Raw genomic sequence first — 21,235 nt, forward strand, 5'->3', positions numbered from 1 at the left:
CCTTGCTATTCTTTCTTTGAATCTTCAGAATATTTGACCTGAAGATTGAAAGTGAACTGCCACAAACGTAAAATTTGAAACTTTTTGTAGCCAGAGAAATTGTAGACAATGCTACACAAGTTCACAAATTACCCTCTGCCATTCTGAAAACCTCCACTTCAGAAGAAGAGCAGACAGATGATAGTAAGTTGCCATCAGGATTCTGCCTTATCAGATTACACTATCTTTCAACCAGAGCACTACACAACGTTTCTAGTGATATTGTTCACCTCCAATATTATGTTCTTATTAAGGTGTTGTGCCTTATTCCAAGGTGTGTCGAACCGTGTAAGACTGATGCTGGAACAGTCAGATATGTGTTCAAGCTCAAGACAAAGTTTCTGCGCTTTCTTCTCCAACAAGTTATCTCTCTTGCTTTGCCTTATGCTTCTGCACCAACCCATTGAGCTACATGTTCAGTACATTACATAGGTTGTTATTAGGTAAAGGATATAGCTCTACGGCCAAATGGTTATATGAGTCACCATTGCACAAGTGAATTGTGGCTGTTTCCTTTCAAAATCTTTTTTAGTGCAAAGAGGAATCTTCCAGGGATGCCCTTTATCGCCCCTTTTATTCCTTCTTGCACCTGAACTGCCGGCTGCAGCAGTAAGACAGTGTTCACAAATAGCAGGTATTCCTATGCCAGCAGGCATCTCAAAGATACTTCTTTATGTAGATGACATATTGCTCACACTTACTGATCTCTCTACTTCACTCTCGACACTCATGTCTACCATTTCTCGCTTCTCAACCATTTCTGGCTACAAAGTCAATTGGAATAAAAGTGAAACTCCCCCATTGTCCAGGGGTTCAACTAAAGCAGCTATTCTAGGGTATAGTTGTCAATGGAAAGCGGACTGCCTGAACTATCTAGGTTTTTATATCAACACAGGTTTAGAATGTATGATTCAAGATACCTTGGACCCACTTATTGCCAAAACGAAGTCAGAGTATGAATAATGGTCCCATCTTAGACTGTCCTTTTGGGATAGAGTCAGGCAGTGAAAATTATTATAGTGCCTTGTTTCACTTATGTTTTAGGTATGATGCCTTTGACAGTTCAAATATCAATATTGCAAGACATCGACGAAGGTATTAAAACCTTTATTTGGGGATCTCGGAGACCTAGACTTAAAGGGCCAGATGTAGGAGCCCAAATACCGGTCGGTAACGGCCGATTTCGGCCGTTACCGACCGGTATTTGGGTATTGTAATGTAGGGGGCTTAAAAATTACAGAATCTGTATATTTACCATTTCGGTAAAATACCGAGTCGGTAAATATACTGATTCTGTAATGCAATATGTAGGTGGCACAGTTTACAGTGCCACAGGCCATTAGAAAATCGTTATTTACCACCCAATACTACTGGGTGGTAAATTACGAATTCCAGTGTACATGCACATCTGTGCATATACACCTGTGCCATGTGACACACATACATGCCCTTAGGGCATGTATGTGTGTCACATGGCACACAAGCCAGAAACAGGGGTGCAACAGGGTGTCAAAGTGACACCCTGTCCCCCTTGTAAAATCGGTAATTTTACCGATTCGGTAATTACCGAATCCGGATTTGCCATTGATTCCTATGGGCTTCAAGGCCCATAGGAATCAATGGCAAATACTGATTCGGTAATTACCGAATCGGTAATTACCAAATCTTACCTATTCGGTATTTTTACCGATTTTTTTTCCTACATAGCAATTACCGATTAGTAAATACCGAATCGGTAAAATTCGGTATTTACCATTCGGTAATTTGCTATTACCTACATCTAGCCCAAAATCTCCAAATTGATTGTTCACAGGCGATATGGGAGCCTTAGTTTACTGTGCAATGAGCATTATTATACAGCCCTTCATTTATCACAATTGGTTTTTATTTAGCCCAGACAGGAGGATCCCCCCAATGGGTTCTTATTGAAAGACAATCTGTACAGACAACTTCAGGTTTACAAATATTCTATACTCATAAATCACCTGCTTTACAAACTTTCAACCCTATTATTCAATCTATGATGAAGATTTGGAAACATGCCCACAAACCCCTTAAGAGTAACCCACGACTACAAATAACACTGATATTAGAATAGGTAAACAGACTATGTTCTGGAATATATGGGAGAGAGCAGGTATTCTAATGTTGGATCACTTTCTCACTTTAGAAGGTGAGCTTAAAATCTTTGAAATGCTTCAAATAGAATCCCAAGAGTGGAAACACTTACAACTTAAACCATCTCTATTTCGTAGAGTAGGACTAGATACGTGGATACCTGAGGATTCCACAGTGTCACAATACTAAAAAATGTGGGGAAAATTCAAAGGGGCAGTCTCTGTTTTTTTTTAATCTGATAGGGCATAAACTAGACTCATGCCCTTTACTAGCACAACTTCACGCCAAATTTCAAGGGTTAATTACTGTATCTTATTCCGATGAAGAATGGGCTAATGTTATTATGAAAAATTCTTCATAACTGGTACTGGTCACCACAAAAAACCAAGACAGCAGGTTTACTACACCAATCTACCTGTTGGAGGTGCCCACAGGCCAACTGCGATATACTACACGTTTTATTCCAATGTCCAATTTTTAAGGAATACTGGTCTTCCATAACTTCCTCTCTACACAGAGCTATACGTGTCCATTCCCTTACCAGAAAAATTAGTTCTATTACATGATGTTCCTGATCTCCCAAATCTAACAAATCATACAAGATGATTATTAGCCATTGTACTCTCTGTAGCAAAGATTTGTATATTAAGACATTGGAGAACACCACAATGTCCTACACATGATGAATGGCTTATTGAAATGTCGTCATATGAAAAACTTGTTTACAGACTGCAGGACAATGTTGGAATTTTCATACAAATTTGGAAACCTTTTCTAGCTAATATATATTCTATTTCTGGTAATATTTATGATTTTTCCTTCGAATTTGGAAATACAATAAGGGAGTTCCTTCCTTTTTTTCTCTCCTTATGAATTCATTATCATCTTTATTCATAGTCATGCTGTTGCTGGTATCATTAGGACTGTTGATGCTTTAGTCATTAACACTGTTATTTTAATTAGGACTTACTGTTCACCCATTGAAAATTGTTGAGTTAGTAGGAATATCTCCACTTGAAATATTATATTTGTGGATTTGTGTGAAATTATCTCATTATCTCTACTATCTTCTAACTATCTATAATATATGGTTCAATACATATTGTATACTAGCTACATCATCTCCTACCTTGTCCACCATTCCTGTTTCTTGCTTTCCAGGTTTTATGAGTATCTTAGATATTGTAACTTTTGATATCTGTATTATGATTTTTGTGTTTTGAAATCTGTGAAGTTGACATTTCATAGAATTTATTGTGTTGTCACAATTTGATTCATTGTTTAATTCTCCTTTTGTATGTATTGTTTATATACTGACATGTACTTCTCAATAAAAATATGCAAAAAACAAATTCTAGAGCCATAATGAAGGTGAGACACGTATGGGTTCCCTATTGCTAGAACAGGAGCTTTTTAATTCAAAGCATATCCTGTGAAGCTGACAGTAAATAAGAAAATCAAAGGTTAATCTGCACTGATTAATGTTAATGCGGGCCTCAAATCAGTCATTTCAAAAACGTAAGAGGGATCATAGGTATTTATTCATTTATGACACCATAACTCACGTTTTTTTTAAAAATAATTAAAGAAAGAGAGCCCCATCCATGCCAGCATCCATTTCCCACATTTGCTTCCTTAAACCACACATCCTTGATGTGGCTTAGTAATTCCTTAATTTTAAAATAGTAACATTTTGGCACGCACATAAATGCATATTTCGTCTTCCGTTATAATGCTTTGGAGTACAATTCCTTATAACGGCAGGAAGCTATTTGCAAAACGATATTGAAAATAACTCTGTGCTGAAATGGCTTGCCAGATCCCAAATAAGTTGTTATTTGGACAATTAATTTGACTGCTGCTTCTCCCATTTCTGTTTTCAGTACATTTCTATTTCGCCACCCTTCATAGCCCTTCAAAATCATATAAGAGAATTTAAAAAACGTGTCCATGCATCACTCACAAGTCCTTTCCCTCTGAAATACCAACAAGCCTTTAACTTCCCAGAAACACCCTCCATCTCTTTCGTTAGCTTCAAATATAAACTTATAACAGAAAGCGCCGACTGCCCTTAGAAAACTGTTGGAAGCTTTTCATAAAAAACAAACACGGATCTTATGCAACCCCCTTCAATTTACAACAAAATCTATCCCCCCCAAATCCTCAAACGGTCCATCTGAATAAATGGCAAATACTGCAATGGTCCCTTCAGCAATACTCAGTCCACTGCCTCAGTCTCCTAAACTCCTGTACCTCTCACATAAAGGAGCATCCTATCTGGGGCACATACCCCTTCTGCCCCTTTCTTATTTGTAACGCTCCTAACATCTGTGTGTAGAAACAAATGAATTTACATGCCCTCAACTTGTTGATGAGAAGTAAGATCTACAATTTGGTGTGAGTCACAAAACCAAATACTTAAATCTTGGAGTCAAGAGTGGCCACTTGATTTTTCTCTTGTCAGAGCAAATGTTGTGCACCGCAGTCTTCACGGAACTTCAGGTGAAGTCAAACCCCTGATTATTATTCCTGTGGGTCTTTGCAACATTCTTGTTATAATAAGACTTGTTTGTAGATTTTACACCCACCTTACACTATTTCTTTAAAATAAAAACGTTTTAGGGTTTTATATAGCGGGAACTAGACCCCAAAATATCAAGTATCAGAGCACTTTACATGAGCACCAGTTTCGTTACAGATGGACACCTTCATTTTTGTTAGGCCCGTGATGATTAGGGGCCAGATGTAAGACTCTTTTTTGCACTCGAAAACGGGAGATCGGCCTGTCTGCGACCGCAAAAAAGGATAATGGCATGTACAAACGATATTTTGCAAGTCACTGACTCACAAAATATAGTTTGTGACTCTCGCTATTAGGAAGGGGAGTCCCTTTCTAATAGCGAGGCTCACTGCCATGTACTATTGTTTTGCGACCACATTTGCAACCGAAAAAAACACGCGCAGTTTACCACCTACTTCAAGCGGGTGGTAAACCAAGTGGACCCCTTCCCCTTTGTGTGTGAGAAAATATTTTTTAAGAGCAGGCAATGGTCCCAGAGACCACTGCCTGCCCTTAAAAAATGCAACTGAAATGTTTCATTTATCGGGCTGCATTTAAAAAAAAACCTGCTTTATTGAAAAAACAGTCCCAGACATGGTGGTCTGCTGACCCCAGCAGGCCAACATCCCTGGGAGTACTAGCCTTCCCAATGGGGTCGCAAATTATGCATGCCTCATGAATATTGATGAGGCATGTAATTTGCGACCCCCATGTGGAGTAGCTAACAGTGTCTGTGACACTGTTGTACATTGCATTTGGTGAGCCGCAAACCACACAATTTGCGAGTCGCAAAATGTCAGGGTCGTACATCTGGCCCTAAGTGATTTACCCAGAATCACCGGATGTTGAATGCCATTGCCGAGACTCGAACCCAGTCCCCAGTTTTAAGGTCGACCACTCTAGCCGAAGGGCTACATCCTCTTCCCTTAGATTTGACATTTCAAATAAACCAGTATCTACATTATATATTATTATATTTAATATTAAATATTTTCCTTATACTTATTGAACTGTATGGCGTTTTATTTTTTTTGGCTAACTGTTCAATTGATATCTCAATGTTAAATTGTTCGGATGATTTCAGCTCTCTTTACAAAAAAGAAAAAAAGAATCAGCAATCTAAAAAATATTTTTTTTATAATGAAAGAAGTATATTCCAATTTTTCACTCTGTCTTCAGATACTACTGTAGAAAGAAGCTAAAATGTCTCATTAAAAGCACAGTTAACATTTGCAATTTCTTCCATCATTTGGCTACTCCCCAAAGCTACAAGTGTTGAAAAGGAAATCGGGTGTTGAAAAGGAAATCGGGTGCTGAAAAGGAGGGCTGGGTCAGAGACTCCCTATTTAAAAGCTGATATAAAATAGCAACATTTGGGGCAGAGGATTCCTCTACCTCCTCACGCTCTTCCAGCCAGTCCTAGGCCTCCCAAAATGGAACCCAGAATCTTCCATATATTGTACCACTCAAAGGTACACATACACACAGTATGTGCATATAATATACACATGCACAGCACTACATCTTTCATGTATTGTACCATTCACAGGGACACATATATCCAAACATGTGCACATAACACATACACATGGCACATCACTGTATACTAACCTGATGTAGGCCCAGGGTGAGGTAAGCACACAGCAGCAGAACTTCACATGAGTGAGCCCTATGAGTGAGACTGTAGGCTCACTCCACTGACACAGGTTAACCCCTTCCACAGGGGAAGGGGCCGCGTGCAGCGCCGCGGTACTCATGATGAGTCCAGCTCGTCATACTGCATAGTGGAGCTGTGCTCATGACGAGCTGGACTCGTCATGACTCCACCCACTCCTTTAGAATGCCCGCACAGGAGGGGAATTCGCCGCACGTGGGAGGGCAGCGGCAGTTATGACGAGCTCAGCTCGTCATGAGCACAGCTCCACTGTGCCTCAAGACGAGCTGAGCTCGTCATAAGCATGGAAGGGGTTAAAAGGCCTCTTCACTTCTACTAATCATTATACGGTATGCTGCCAGCACCGGGCTGCTGCTGCTTAGCTCCACAAAGGCAGTAGCCTTTCATCACTACGACAGCAGCACTTTGGGTGTCCCTCCCAGTCCAAACAGACCACAACCGTGATACAGGCCTATATCATTGCGCACATCATGATCTGCGTTAACCAAGGACAACAAAGCACCTGGGATCCAGACATCAATGCAGTGGGGGCCATTCAGGGCAGGGGTACACGTCCATCACCGTGTGAGGCACTCTTCCATCCCAACAAGGTGCTTGTAATTTTTTGCATAAAATGGGACCGAGACAAAAAGAGAAGGTTCTCTCAAAATCACTTATGTGCACTCTATATGCAGTGATTGGGCCCATTTACAAAAAGGTTGAGGTGCATGAGTAAATGCCTAATTTGTTCATATCTAAAATACGAACAACAAGGTGTACAGCCTCTAGGATCCAATAAGGATCTAGCAGCAGGGAAAGGTTGATAGACTACACCCACTTAAGAACAGTTTCTAAAGCTGGATTGAGGATTCACAAAACATAAGCAAACATGTGCTCCCGTTTGTTCTGGTTCTAAGTACTCCTGATTTCATCCTGGTATATACTATGAATGTTTCTTGGGCAAGCATAACCTGTGGTCAATGGGGTGAGTGGGTTTCCATAAGGAAATCTATGGAGGATAAAGTGTGATGTATTCCTATAGGTTCTGTATCGATCCACCTGTTCCTGACCCTGTTCTGGTTAACAAACTAACTAGCAGCCATTCCATGATGCAGAAACCGTTATCTGATTAAGCCACACCACAGCACAGGAACGCGTTATCTGATTAGGTCATAACGCTTGCCATCTAATTAGGCAAGCAATATTCCTCCAGCCCCTGATAAGGCATACGGAGTTCTCAAAAGAAATCAAACCTATGACAACCTGGGAAAATCCCTGCGGCCATTGTTTTGATTTCACCGAGAACTTCAGTAAAAGAATGTGCTAACGACCAGTTCATATGACATCCTTATTGACGTATCTATGTCCATCCTTACGTCAATCTCGGCACCTCACAGGTATAAATATTACCGATATTGCCTTAAGCAAACACACGCGGTGGTGACGAGATCGGAGCAGCGAGACTTGCCGAAGAGGCCAGCACAGAGCGGACCCCGCTGGCGCTGCCCCGCCTTCCTGACGCGCTGAGAACGAGACGCTGCTTTCTCCTGCCGAGAAATCCAGCTCCGGCGCTTCCAAGCAGCCCTTGCAGGCAGCCTGGAATATCGAGACCCAAGACGAGAGATACCATCCCTCAACCATCCTAGATCTCAGGTACAGAACTGAATAACCCCTGGCAGAGAATTCTTGAGTCAGTCACTTGGCAAAACAAACTTAACTTAAACTGCTACTTTCTATTCCCGCCCACGTATTAGGCTTAGGTCAGGTACACCGGGGTAGGCGTAGTTAGAAGCACCAGTTGAGTATGATTAGTCAAATGTATATATGTATGTATCTATTTTATCCATTTTAAACCATCATATGGCTTAGAAACCATATAAATGTTTTTACAGTATTACTTTATACTTCTGCTTTTATTGTATGCACTTTACTTAACCATAAGTATTGCAATAATATCGATTCATTTCTCTTGTACGAGAAAAGAGACTGATCAATAAATAACATCTTTTATTGAACACGCCCTTCTCTTCCTTTTCTCAACAATCTGGTGAAACTAAGAATGCACTGAACTGACTGAGTAAAATAAGTTGTCTTTTGTTTTCACACGACTCTAGAGATACACTCTTTTTTTTTTATATTTATTTTTATTATTATAACACAAGAGAAGAAATATACATATCAGGCGTCAGTAAACGAAACACAGCACAGCTGTGGGTGGGCAGGTGAAGCACAAAAACACCAGACAGTCACGAGTATCAAGAAAATTAGTCCCAGCAGAGGGCTGGGGCAAAGCAGTTAAACAACAGTGACCGCAGGCCGTCCCCGGCACCACCCACCCACCAGAAAAACAGGATTCACGATGCATATAAGTGACACCCAGATATGACGAGAAATACAGGAGAATACGCCACAGCTCTTGCGAGAAGGAAAAGGGAATAGAAAGGTCATAGAAAATAAGAAAGGCAAAATAAGAAACCCCCCCACTACCCTCCACCCTACACCCCTGCCGATGGCTACGACCCAACCCCACAAGCAGTGTGTCTGTCGCCCCATAACTGGACCCCAAGGAAGGGAAAAAAGGTTGGAGGAGGAGAACAGTACAGTACGACACGATACGAGCACCCGGACTCCCACCCCCCCGCCAAAGGCAGACACCCCCTAACATCAAAGTAGCAAAGAATAGCAAATCAAGAAATAGCCTGTAGGGGAGTCGCACAATAGAGAGGAAAGAGAACATCCCGCCCGACCCCGACTCAACAGAGAGAGCAAACCCCGCTAGATATGGTAGGAAAACTGTGACCTGGCTAATCAAGGAAACAGCCAGCCTCTCTCCCATAGATACCGCCCAGCAAAAAACAAAAGAAAAACATTGCATCGGAGCTTAATAGAGTTCAGCCCAAACCCTCACGGTCCATAACGAAAAGCCCTTCCGGTACAAACAGATCGCCACAATTCTCTACGTTGAATACACCCATCCGGACCGCCTTCATAACAAGAATGTCCAAAAACAGGAAAGTGTCAAAGTTAAAGCGAGGAGAAGGAAAGCAGGAGAATCGTTCACAGAGATGGAGAGTCAGAGCAAATCCAATTCCCAACAGCAAGAAAGCATCCAAGAAATGTCGATCGTTCCCAGAAAGATGCAAAGGCCGAGAACGGCGGCCACAGGAGAAGGCACAGGGTCCCAGAAGGGTAGACACATCCAGGATGGGCGATGTCGATATAGGGCGAGTCACACATCCAAGAATTTCTGCTCCAATCGCCGCCATCTTAGGGTAGCTGGGAGGCTCCAAAACAATAGCCTGCGCGGGGTCCTCGGTGTCAAGCAAGACGGCATCCGCGGGTGGAGTTGCTCGGCTTTCTGGCAACAAGGGGTCGGAATCCGGTCTCAGACTAACGCGGTCTGCAATTGCGATCAATCCCTGGATGTTGGTGGCGAATCGCTCGTGGAGCCGCAAAATGGCGGTCATTCCAGTGTGTAGCGACGGTGTGGTTTCAGCCCGCTCCATCGCTCCTCAATGAGCGACCGGGTGGGTATCCGAGCCCCAGAGGTCGACTTCTCCGGGGCACAGGGCAAAGTCAAAGTCAATGTAAAAGACCACTGTAGGACGCGTCACAGCACGATAGGTGCACCGTCGCCGCCTGCGAGGAACCGAGCCCAGAGAACCACCGGGAGCTCAACGGAGGCCTCCGGGGGACGGCTCCCCGAGCAAATGGTCGATACCAACAGGCCACCGTAGTTGCAGAATAAGCACCATCCAGTTAGGGAGAAAAAAGGGAGACCACTGCAGGAGACCGGATCCACCCACTACTCACAGCCGATGTTGTTCAACTCCGACCCGGCCAAAGTGAAACTCGAGGCCCCGGCGTCAAAGCTGGGACGGGCCAAGAAGAACGCACGGCAGATCTTTGCCGTCCGGGCCGCCAGAATTTTCGGGGTTGCACCTTTCGAATCAGGCGCAGTTCACCAATACGGGAGTCCGGCGGGAAGTCAGAATTATCTGCAGGATTTATGAACCCCTGGCGGAGGTCGACGGAGCCGGGAGCTTATGCGGCCATCTTGGTTGCGAGCGTAGCTCCTCCCCCTAGAGATACACTCTTGATTAGGGGAGAGCAAAGTTGTCATGTTCTATGGTTGTCAGAAACTAAATCCCTTCTTGTCTATCCAGGGAGGTTCAACTCCTCCTTGCCTATTCGAGAAAGTTTCTAGTGAACTCTGAGCTAGCTGGCAAACCCAAAACTTTAAGTCTAATATCGACAATAGAAGACCTAGTTAACGTCTGGTCTAGGCCTATACTATTGAAGGTATTATTCCAATGCGCAGAGCCTATCGGGATAATAGGAACTACACTACAAAAGCTGCTGTTAAAGTTATTATTTTGGTTTTTTTCAGCTAGGAATCAGTCAAAATGTTTCATTTTGTTTCATTTTCGGAGGTATTTACTAATATGTGGATAAATCGGCATAGCTACTACTAGAAAAAAACTATCAGTTTTTCAACTAGTCTAAATAGAATTTTATATCGTTCCCCTTCTCTCAAAAACTGCATGTGGAAGACTGTCAGTAGAGAGGATCCCTTTTGGAAAAGAGGAGGCGACGGTGAAGGTTTCGGTTTTGCTGCATTTAACTGCACCCAGTTTTCCCTCATCCGTCTCTCCTGCCGAGGAAGGCAGAGCTGCATTTTAGTTAAAGATGCATGAACTTGCGTAACGTTCTATTCAATAATTAAGTAACATTTCTGTGAAAAATGTGCATATCACGCAAATTATTCTTGGGTGGTGTCTATACGAAAACTATATGCGAGGTTTGCCCTTGCGTACAATATCACACAAGACACCTGCTTACTGCAATGGACTGTCAGATGCTTTAAAACTATTCTAGAGATAGACCCCTGAGTACATAAGTGACGTGAAAAACCTGAGCAGTATTTTGGGCAGTCGTCCGAGTGATAGTTTCAACTAAGACCCGCAAAAAATATGCAAAAACCATGAGAAACGGCAGAAATTAATGAGAAAATTGCAAAATAATAATCGGGACTTACGGATGACTTCGCTTCATGCACCAAACAGAACCGAATGAAAAACTGAAATCCATTTTGGTTAACTGGGTCCTTAAATGTCACTTACATGTCACTTTTGAATCTCAGTAAAATGCACATGGAGGTTATTTACGGGTCGCTATTGCGATCCATTGCATGCTCATTGCTTCCCCTGGGCACTGCTCTTGCTACCCCTAGCCACAGGAGTTTCAAAGGCAGAAGCAGAATAAGGAGAATTCGATATATATTTTTTTGCAACAAAAAAAATGAAGCTCTTTATAGAACTACTTCAGACTGATCTCACTTGAGCACATTTTGTTACTGGGTGCCAGTTTTGCAGTGGTGATGCAATATTGGCCCCTAGTAAAAAAAAGCGCAACAAGCAGTCATTTCCAGCCGCCCAGGGGCAGGCAGTGCGGCCCTAGGAACTTGTCCAAGAAAATTCCCAAGACTACTTTGGGTTCCCAGTCCGGCTCTGTCAGTAGCGCACACCACCAGTGCACAGGTGGTGTGAAAAACCAACATCAGCTTGCTCCTTGCACACAACACAGGTACTAATATAAGTGGTGCAGCAGGTGCAGTTGAACCCTGGTCCAAGGACAGTGAAGAGCCAATATCAGTCTGCTTCCCGCACAAAGCACAGGGGAACTGCTATCAGTGCTGCAACAGCATGGATGTCATTTAGGCATTTTCAGGGTCGCAGCAGTGACCTCTGGCCTGGCCATTGCAACCCCTGCCTCAAAGATGGCAAACAAAATCAGTGCCAGGAACACAGGGGCAGAGAAGTACTACATGCACCTGGGGCCTGTAAATGAAGTGCTACTAGTGGGCCTGCAGCACTTATTATGCCACCCACTTAAGTAGCCCCTTAACTATGCCTCAGGCCCGCCAATGAAACCTGTGTGTGTAGTTTTATAATGCTATTTCGGCCAGTCAAAATAAGCCTTCAATCTTCCTTTTAAATACATATACGTCACCTCTAGGGTAGGCTATAAGCGTCCCACCGGGCAGGGTCTATAGTATTTCAAAAGTAGGACATGTGATTTTTAGTTTTATGTGTCCTGGTAAAGAAAACCCCTTAGATTTGTTTTTCAATAGTGCAAGGCCTGCTTCTCCCTTAGGATAACATTAGCGTTACCTTATTAAATGTAATAAGTTATAACTTCCAAATGGGTACAGGTAACCAATTCATGTTTGTTAGCTTTGGAATTGTGACGAAAAATGCCCTCTTCTGGTAAAGTCGGATTTTAAATTAAAATTTAGAAAATGCCACTTTAAGAGAGTTAGAATTTCCTGCTTTAGCTATTTAGTGTCAGAAGCCTGTCTCCGGGCCACATAACTAGATGCAGCTCGAAGTTGGACTTTGTGCATTCCTCCTAGACAGCCACACACAATAGAGAGCTTAGGTGTGCCTGGATTGGCAATCACTGGCAGGATGGAAGGGCAGAGTTGGGCACAGACCTACTTACACTTGAATAGGCTGTGTCCTGCCTACACACAAAGGGCTGCATACCCCATTTAGTTAGTCTGGAGCCAGGGTAGTGGAGGCACGAAACCTGTGCACTTCAAAGAGAAACCTGTTCAAGCTTCTCCCACTTTGAAGGAGCCACCTGGTATAAATATTGGATCTCAGGCACCAATTCTTCAGTACACGTCTGGACCTGTGGAGAGACTGCCAGGAAGATGGGCTGCTGCACTGCTAAAAAGACTTCCACTCTGCTAGACAGCTGCTCTTCTAGATTACTGGCCTACGGGACTGCTGCCTTGCTGCCCTGCTGCCCCCGTGCCTGACTTAGAGGGATTGGACCTGCACTTTCACCCAGGAATCCCAGAGTGACCAGTCTGCTGGTATCCTGTTCAGTACCACAGGGAACCAACCACCTGAACTAGCACCCAGATCCTGCTGGCGTAAGCCCCTGACCCCCAAGTAATGCCCCTTGGACTTTGGTGGGGCCTCAGTGGAGCTGAAGTTTTGGGCTCTTTGCAACTGCGAATGGGCTTGTTTGCGTCAAAGCCTTGTTGTTCGCACAGCTTGACAATACGAAGCTCCAACAACCTGACTCTTTGTGATACAGCATCAACTGCTCATTTGGAGCGCCACCACAAAGTTCTGGCCCAACCATTCACAATGACAACATCATCTTTGCTCTACTGTGACAACCATCCACAACGCTAGGCCTGCTCTTCAATCTACATCGACAACCCTCCACAACGCTTCCTTGCTCCTTGCAGCACCCTCCAACGCGACTCTTTGCGCTGGACTAAGAAGCATATTTAAAGAAGACAAGGGTACCCCATTAGTGAAACCTGGGGTTAAGAGTACTTGTAAATATAACAATGGTTTTGGTGGCCTCAATGAGGTCCTGAGAGAATATTGTAAATTATGAAATTAATTCATAAAGTTAAGTCTGGAGAAGGTCTCGGTTGAATACCATATAGGTCAATTTTATTAGAATTTAAACAAAGAATAAATAAAGGACTTGTAAAGCAATAATGAATTTCTTATCAGGTGCTCACATATGTGACAAAAAGTGCTCAAAGTGACTTTAGTGAATTAAAAAAACATTTATATACATTTATATACAAAGATGTCACCACAAGGGTATTCCCACACAAATTATATACAATAAAAAAAGGGGGGGGTTTTCCTTGAGTTTGTCGACGGCGTTTCGATCTAGGTTGGTTTAGATCATCATCAGGACGTGAGCTTCCCTGAAACTGATAATAAATTAAATTTAGTCCTAAGGTATTATACACAAGACCAAAAATTACTTTGAAATTCTCCAGATAATGATTCTAGAAATGTGGCGCTATTGAATTGCCCTCACTTGCTTGGAAAAACCTATTTCCTAGCTGCACACTAAACGGGGGGGCCGTGCTGGCATTGACAATCACAGACCCATTTACGCGCTTTAGTGTCTTTTATGGACTTATTTAAGTCTTGGACTTCCAGACAGTATAGAAATCAATTATACTAGACCTAGTTTTTATTATAGGCTGGATTACGCGCTTTGCTTTGCTATGTTATTGAACTTACTTCCAAAGGGAACACTTTAATTCCTAGGCGGCAGGAGAAATAAATCAGGCCGATGTCGTAAAACTGCTTATCTAAAAATTAAAAGGTGGTCATTACATTCACAGTTTGTGGAGGGGATAGTGAATGGCCCAGGTACAATAGTTTAAATTCAACACTTACACGTGATTTATGCAGTAAGCGCCAAAAATTGCACAGTTTAATGTTGTTATTTAGGGTCTTCGTTTTCACAACGTTATCTAGAAGAGACAGAAGACCAATTTTTAACTTATATTTCCAAGTAATGACTTAGTATCCAAACATAGGGCATTTTTACCTCTATACGTTTTTAGCGTTGCAGAGCCCTGCAACGCCTAGGAATTAAAGTGTTCCCTTTGGAAGTAAGTTCAATAACATAGCAAAGCAAAGCGCGTAATCCAGCCTATAATAAAAACTAGGTCTAGTATAATTGATTTCTATACTGTCTGGAAGTCCAAGACTTAAATAAGTCCATAAAAGACACTAAAGCGCGTAAATGGGTCTGTGATTGTCAATGCCAGCACGGCCCCCCCGTTTAGTGTGCAGCTAGGAAATAGGTTTTTCCAAGCAAGTGAGGGCAATTCAATAGCGCCACATTTCTAGAATCATTATCTGGAGAATTTCAAAGTAATTTTTGGTCTTGTGTATAATACCTTAGGACTAAATTTAATTTATTATCAGTTTCAGGGAAGCTCACGTCCTGATGATGATCTAAACCAACCTAGATCGAAACGCCGTCGACAAACTCAAGGAAAACCCCCCCCTTTTTTTATTGTATATAATTTGTGTGGGAATACCCTTGTGGTGACATCTTTGTATATAAATGTATATAAATGTTTTTTTAATTCACTAAAGTCACTTTGAGCACTTTTTGTCACATATGTGAGCACCTGATAAGAAATTCATTATTGCTTTACAAGTCCTTTATTTATTCTTTGTTTAAATTCTAATAAAATTGACCTATATGGTATTCAACCGAGACCTTCTCCAGACTTAACTTTATGAATTAATTTCATAATTTACAATATTCTCTCAGGACCTCATTGAGGCCACCAAAACCATTGTTATATTTACAAGGACTAAGAAGCAAACATTTCAACTGTACTAACCAAGTCCCTGTATCTGACCCGTTGTCCATCGCGGTGGGTCTGAACTTGTGACTTTCTCCCGGTGTCACAGGACCCGATAGCCATGAGTGGCGCTGTCATGCCTCGAGTTCCGCAAACGGGCGGTCCCTTTAAGAAACCCCTACATAAGCAATTAGAGCCCTTGGAGCGACGCTTTACGTCCTTGCGTCAAGCTCCCGTTGCTGCATTCCTGTCCTGTTTCCTGTTGCCTGATTTCCGGTTGTTCCTTGTGTTTGAACGGGCTCGCTGCCGTTCTACTGCTTTCTCCTTGCTCCCGCTGTGGTTCCGAGTACTGGAACTTGCCAAGAGCCTAGTATTGTCTTTGACTGCTCCGCCCGACGGCCGGGTTCTCTCTCCGCCGTCCGGCCGGGCAGTGAGTCAGTGTTTCCCCAGGTCTTGCTAGCTCCGCCCGACGGCCGGGTCTTTGCTCCGTCGTCCGGCTGGGCAGTACACTGACCTCTCCTCTTTTCCCTTGGCTCCGCCCGACGGCCGGGTCTGTACTCCGCCGTCTGGCCGGGCTGCTATTTTTTCCCTGTCCGCCATTCCTCTTACCTGCTTCGCATACCAGCCGGGCTTGTTCCCCGCCGCCTAGCAGGTGATTCTTTAGGTATTTAGCCTTGTTTATCCTACCCTCCACCCGGCGGCCGGGCTTAATCTCCGCCATCCGGTGGTTCCCTTACCTGCCATTTGTTTCCTTCTTGGTCGTCATCATCTTCCCTCACTTCCTGTGTTCCGGGCCATCCTTACAGTGTGTGTGTGGTGTACTTGCGTGGACTCGTGAAGGGTACAGACATCTTCCACATCACCCAGAATCACGGTAACAGCGCTGTGCGCTACTCTTATGTTATCACTATACAGCCATACTTGAACTAATAGATGTTTGTTTTGTATCTCAGACATTTAGTTCTACGTGACTGTTACCTTCTGATTCTGGTGTAATCTACTGCGATACAGATGTTTATTTAAGAGTCTTCTACATGTTATCAAGTAAGAATTCTACAATCCTGAATAGTGTTATACGAGTTCACAGTCTACCTAGAGTAATCGCTATTGTGATTCTTGTTTGTTCCTCCACCTTAGCCCAACCAGACCCCTGTCACCACTACACAGCTATACGCCAGCAAAGTTTAACTTCCATTGGTATGTAGTACACATTTACTGAAGAGGTGGCTGTTTTTTGTGTATGTTACTGAGGGTTAGTAATTTATATTTTGGTTTTAGCTCCTACACCCACCAGAGGTCCAGACCAGGTGCATGTCCACACACACAGAAGTCTACGACCAAGAAGAATATTTTTTCCCCGCCTTTCCTTGTTTTGTCTCCCTGTTTTCCCCTGGCGAGCCTCTCGGTACTCTAGTGTTTGATAGAGTCGGAAGGCCGTAGGGGAAGGCTGTGGAATATTCATCGGATCCTTGGCGCTCCTGCGGAACCGGCCTGAGAACCATTACAGGCGCTTTGAGGTTGTTGGGCACTAATTTCGGGTACATTTTTAAAATTGCATATTTCTGGTTATATTGATTGGATTTTTGTCACGTTGGCATTGTTTTATTTATTACAATCTTCTGCACAAACTGCTGCACAAATACTTTACACACTGCCTCTAACTTAAACTAAGTCCTCTGTGCCAAGCTACCAGAGTGTTGAGCAGATGCTAATTGGGGGTTTGCCTGTGACTTCACCCTGACAAGGATTGTGGTTGCTGCTTGAGAAGGCCACACCTTAACCAGTAAACCCATTTTTTTACAGTGTATTAGAGGTAATTCTTGTCGTGGGATATCTGTGGAAGATGCTGGTGCTTTCAAACTTAACGGAAATCTGGTGATGGGGCGCGCATGGTAAAATGCTGGTGCTAGCACAATGGAGGTAATTATTGGCAAAAAAGGAGGACAACAGAGGAAAATAAGAGGAGGACAACCATGACAAAATACTGGCCCTGACATACTAGAAGTAATTTTTTATATTAGGAATGACCATGGTATATGGATGTCAGTTTCTGCAAAACTATGCCACTGTCATTCTGTATATAGTGTTTGGAATAAAGAGGAAGCCACGGATAATGGCGGGGGGAGGGCACCCATAACAAAATATTGGCCAAAGGCACAGAGGAGGTCATTTAAACATATGGAGTCGACCATAGCACGTGTAAAATAAAAAGTGGCTCAACTCCGGGGAAAAGGTCAGTTTTTATTTACTGTGATGTCCTCAAAGTTAACTTCATATGATAACTTCCTAGGAGCATTAAGGGTCAAAGGTCATATGATGTCACTACCAGCAATGTCTTTAGGGTCAAATGTCATGTGCCATTCAATTCAGAAACCCCTGGCATTTTGGTGAATCAACGTCCATGAAAATGCAACCAGTATTTTTAACTCAACTTCTCTGGTACTCCTGGTTCTCTGGCTCATCTCACATAACCATTTAGTTTCCTTTTTGTGTGTTACAGATTTCCTCAATTCCCATTTAATTAACTCTTCTGTTTGAAAAGCTTTATTAAGAATAATATAAGCACAACAAATTGACATCAGCAAAGAAGAATATATATATAATAAATCCGAATAAAGTCATAACAGCGCTAATGTCAAACTGAATAAGAAAAGCATTTTATGGGGTTTTCAAGGAAAAAAAGAAGTGGAGGGGAAACCCATTTAGTTAACTCTTAACACTGTCAGAATTCTTGCTCTCAAAAGTGAGCCAATGGGGTGTAGGTGCTGATGTTCTGTGATTTAACAACATCATTTAAAGTGTATTTTGGAAAAGCGAAGCGTTTTTCTGGATTAAACTAAATAGCTACAAGTTCATACTACAGTGCTACTATGAGCTGGATATCAGCACCTAAAATACTGCTCAGTAAAATAATGACATCTTCAGAGGAACAACCTTGCTATGGTTTGATCAGTGGAGAAACCCAAAAACAGAAAGAGTTGAAGACCTTGGGTTGTATTTCCTCCGCTACCCCTTGGTACCTCCCGCCCCTCCCACTCCCTTCTCTCCTTACCTGTTGGTATGCCCGGGAGCTCAATTGGAATGTTCATGATGATACCTGACACTGGAGAGAGGGATGACTAGAATTAACAACTCTTCTACTCTTCCTGTGTCTGAGTGGATTTCTTTAATTATAACACTGGCGACGATCCTGCGCGGGGGGCAGGTATAGTCATCTCCCCAGGGTAGGGAGGTGTGATGTATTTCTTCCACTGCCCCTTGGTACCTTCTACCCCCCCCCCCCCCACACTCTCTCCTTACCTGTTGGTATGCCCGGGAGCTCAATTGGAATGTTAATTATGATACCCGACACTGGAGAGAGGGATGACTAGAATAAACCACTCTTCTACTCTTCCTGTGTCTGAGTGGATTTCTTTAATTATAACACCTTGATTCACAGAACGGTGTATGGACCTATCATTCTGGGTGAATAAGTGGCTGAATGCTGTGACCAAGTCACTGGCTTTGTTAATATCACCAAGGGGAATGCAACTGGAAGCATGTTTTATTGCCATCCTTCAAAAGAAATGCTATAAGTAGTCTAGTGTGGGAGCCTAGCAATAGTGTGTGGCCTGATGGCTCCCATATACGAGACATGACTGATAGGGTGTTATGAGAGAGCGAATGATTGGTCAGGGGGAGGGGGAAACATCCTTTACGACGCAACTTTTACCACGCAGTGCCTTTACGACGCAACTTTTACAACGCAAACCATTACAACGCATTGCGCTGGGGGGCGCTCTAGGATAGGGAATAGGTTTAATTTACTATCCAACACCTTCCCTACTATCCACGGGGACTGGAGTTGGAATAGTAAATTAAACTATTCACTATCCAGCGCCCCAAAGCACTATGCGGTGTAAAGGCATGCGTGGTAAAAGCATGCACTGTAATGTCATACGTCCGGGGGAGGGACTGCGTGCCAGAACTGGGCCAGAATATTCTGTGAGAGAGAGCGAGATTGAGAGAGTGAGATGCTGGTTTGTAATTATGCTTCTTCTGAAGAGAGTGCTTTGCACCTAGTGAAGTGCACCCATGAGGAAAATCGTGCCTTTGAAGGCTCTCCAACGAGGACCTCTCCACAAGATGACCACAAGAGCTGGACTGCTGAACCCTACACTAATGTGGAGCTGCTGGTGGGTGATCCATTTTGGTCACATGATCCTTTCTATCATTCTGGAAGACAGACTGGCAGTGGGCCAGGCATTTGGCACAGCACAGGATACCAGTAGGAAACAGTTAGTGGGACAGACAAGCAAGTCATGATTAAGGCATCAACCAGATTAGTCTTCTACCATCTGACCTGGGTGGGTATCAACCAGTTCTTGCAGGCTCGCAGACTCTAGTCTAGATGCTCTGCTGCTGAGCATGACAGGTAAGTCATACTCCGTGTCTGTTCACTGGAGAGAGTCTCTTTCCTGCTTAGCCCCAGCCGATGGGTGCACCTATGGTTTTGGGACATAGGAAAATAGGAGATCGGCAGTCTAGAGAGCCGGGCAAAAATAACAACTCCATGGAGTCCAGGTGTCATCCACACCTTGCTATCCAATACCACAGGCGTGATAGAGGCTCTTCGGTTGTCAGAATGACTATGATGGGTGCACCCATTATCAGTATTGTGTCCTATGACCATTAACCAGGTTGGTCTAATGGCACTGATGTGGATCCCATACGGTTTGGTCCTGGCCTATTGCTATTTTCATTTCAAAATAAAAGCACATTGGCTCACTGATCCGGAGTGTGGGGTTCATATTGGTGAAGAGGTGATGTGTCCCGGGACAAGTTAAACACCAGGTGGAGGGGCTTTGTTAAGGTTGGATGGCAGGTACAGTACCTGGGGATCTGTATACGCTTCCAGATCCTAGATCACACATTTAACATAATTTGTGCATCAATGAGTCGGAAATGCCATTGACACTGGACTGCACTGGTCCATAAGTCTTTATATGAACATGCTGGACTTTCGAAAGCTTTCTTGTAACAGATGCTTCTCATCATCCACAAAATGAAGGGCAAATGAACTAGAGTGCCAACCAAGCACACTGTTTCATAAGGTCCTGAGAGGTACATTACAAAACCTTCAAGCCAAGCGGTTTCTAGAAGATCTGGCCACAATCAGAATTAATTCAAATGTTTGCCCATTCTTTAAAGAGCAAGGCTGAGACACAAGGCACACCTGGGAATATAGTAGGGTTAAAATGTCAAAAGTATTGAAGCCCTTGAAATTATTATCCATATGGGAAACAGATTCACAATCAAAGACAGTCATCTGCAAGCAATATTGGTCGAATCACAAGAATCTGCTGATGTAATGATAACGGCTGTGGCATTATTTGCTTAAAATATGGACTGGACAAAAATGTACAGAAGCCTACATACCAGAGAGCGTCAAGATTCCCGAAGCCTTTACTCGGGTACACAATGTTTTTCCAGAACATTCATTAATCTGGCTCTGTGTTTTAGCTTTTCAGCACTTTCTATGTAAACAGATCATTATTTCTAAAACAATGGAATTAGAAGATAGAGACTGAGGTAAATACACCATTAGGTAAGGCATTTTTGGAGACAACATGTGATAATAAGATTCAAAAGGGGATTCCCAAGACTTCCCATGCCAAACGGGTAATAATCCTGGAAGGAAATGAGGAACTGAGAGAAAGTCATCTCT

At 43.1% G+C, this 21,235-nt stretch overlaps 1 protein-coding gene across 6 annotated transcripts in view; it reads right to left on the reverse strand.

Moving 5' to 3' along the window:
• NR1I3 (nuclear receptor subfamily 1 group I member 3) overlaps window positions 1–21,235 on the reverse strand; it is a 908,808-nt gene that overhangs the window by 571,741 nt on the left and 315,832 nt on the right. The window lies entirely within an intron of this gene.

The sequence above is a fragment of the Lissotriton helveticus genome, chromosome 12 (assembly GCF_964261635.1).
Source record: "Lissotriton helveticus chromosome 12, aLisHel1.1, whole genome shotgun sequence".
NCBI classification, from domain to species: Eukaryota; Metazoa; Chordata; class Amphibia; order Caudata; family Salamandridae; genus Lissotriton; species Lissotriton helveticus.